This window comes from Humulus lupulus, chromosome 4 (genome assembly GCF_963169125.1).
Source record: "Humulus lupulus chromosome 4, drHumLupu1.1, whole genome shotgun sequence".
Taxonomy (NCBI): Eukaryota; Viridiplantae; Streptophyta; class Magnoliopsida; order Rosales; family Cannabaceae; genus Humulus; species Humulus lupulus.
In genome coordinates, this window is record NC_084796.1 from 147,040,333 (window position 1) to 147,042,450 (window position 2,118).

A 2,118-nucleotide genomic window follows, 5' to 3' on the forward strand; every position below is an offset into this window, starting at 1 on the left:
TGGTTTGCCTAAGAATTGTTTAGTGGATGGGCAAAGCTGATTTCATTTTTGGTGATATAAAGGTGAGAGGTCATAACTAAGGAATTGTGCTAAGTACTTGTGGCAGAAGGATGCTGGAAAAAATGATGATATTTAGACCGAGGTATTGGTATGATGGATGGGAAAGAACTTAAATGGGAATTTGACGAAAGAAGTTATATAAGGACATAGTCTGAGCTGCGGAGATTAATAAATCTATGAGCTTGATTCGAGATGATAAGACAATGATAACATGTGTTAATGACTGTTAGGAGTTGGATACTTCATTTTGGGAAAAAAAATATACAAGTGGTGGTAATTGGGAATGATGACCCATGTAAAGGTTAAATTTTTGGAATGGTCCAGGGTGACAGGGCCGCTCCAATGTTTTGGATCTTCGGTTGTATTTGAGCAGTAGAGAGAGCCATGTGACTTGAGATCTATGGAATGAGGTATCGAGCGTGAATGCTGCAGGGCAAGGGATGCAAAAGATAGTACTTCTATTGGTAGAACTCAGTAAGGACAGATTCTCGATTATCGAGGTAGAGGGACTCCAGACAGTGCTATGACACCCAGTTTGTGATAGAAAAGGGGTTTGGTTTAGATTGCAAAGGTGGTTGTCAGACTGGTGACGAGAACCAGTGAGATTATTTGGTATGCACCTAAGGCAGAGGATGTTACCTGAAAGGATGTCAGGGGAAGGCACAACTTCTACATGAGATAGTTCGATGTGTTAGGGTGGTCTTTCTTATGGTGAGGGAAAGGAAGACTAGGATGCCTTGTTACATCTGAAGCTCGAGGCTAGTTACTTGAAATTGACTAGTGGGTTAGATAGTTATGATTTTGGTTACATAACGAGCTGGAAGAGTTCAGTGTGAGTTTCTAGGAGTATTGGTCTTCCCCATACTTCGATTGCCTCTGGATGCAAACCTCCCAAAAGATCTGCTCTGGTTGTTAGAGTATCTTCCTCAGTCATTTGGAACATATGCTCGTTCTTCAGCCCTGTAGGGCTCCTTCCTTTCTTGTACTAACCAGGATTCTTGGCAAATTGCTCACTCTACGGCTTCATCATATGTATCCAGGCTGGTCTTCCCGATGTCCACGAACTGAGCTATCTCTCTTTTCAACCCCTTTGTGAATTTGTGTACACAGTTGGCTTCAGTGTGTACCAGATCTGGAGAAAATCTTGAGAGTTGGTCAAACTTGTGCACGTACTCTTGTACGCTAGATGACCCTTGGACTAGGTTGGAGAACTCAACCACCTTCTAATCTATCACTGTCTGGTTGTAGTACTTAGCATTGAACAAGACCAGAAATTTTTCCCATTCCATTCGTGCCAAGTCACGTCCTTTCATAGCAATATCTCGCCAAATGCGGGCATTATTCCTTAACATATACACTGCACAAATTACCTTTTCCCTTTTTTGGTAGCCACCACAAAGTCAAAGATTCTCTCCAGCACACTGACCCATTCTTCTTCCATCGGGGTCCAAAGCTCCTCCAAACACAGGTGGATTTTGCCGGCTAAACTGTTCCGAGGTCGGTTTCAGCTGTTCTATCCTACATGCATCAGCTGGAGAATTTCTCCCACCAGTGGGTCTTCTTGCACCAAGAATTCTTGTTGTTCGGGAACGTCTTCCCAGGGTGCTGGGGGTTTGGGGTTGTGTGGTGCTTTTGGGAATCTCTCCATCAGTGCCTTGAACATCTGGGCACTCGCCACATTCTGCTCATGCATAGTCCTTCTCAGATCCTCTATTTGAGTTTACAGATTTGGTTATTGCTGTGCTCTTTTTCCATGGCCTCTCCCTTGGCCTCAACCCCTTCCTCTGCCTCGACCACGACCTACATCTTAGTCAATGCCCACTCACTTGACTGGGTCTGGGTGATTAACAGCTTGACCTCCCCTGGCTCAAGTGTTAGGCACCATCGCGAGTCTCTATACAACAATGTATAGTAGGGAAGAATACTAACCTAGCATTAAATGAGCATACAAGTTTCTCGTGCACAAGGAAAAAGGAAAGAAAATCATAGCGATTCAACTCAAAACAGGTAGTGTAATGACCCAAAATTACTAATAAGGCTTAAGGGCCTTGATTAGTG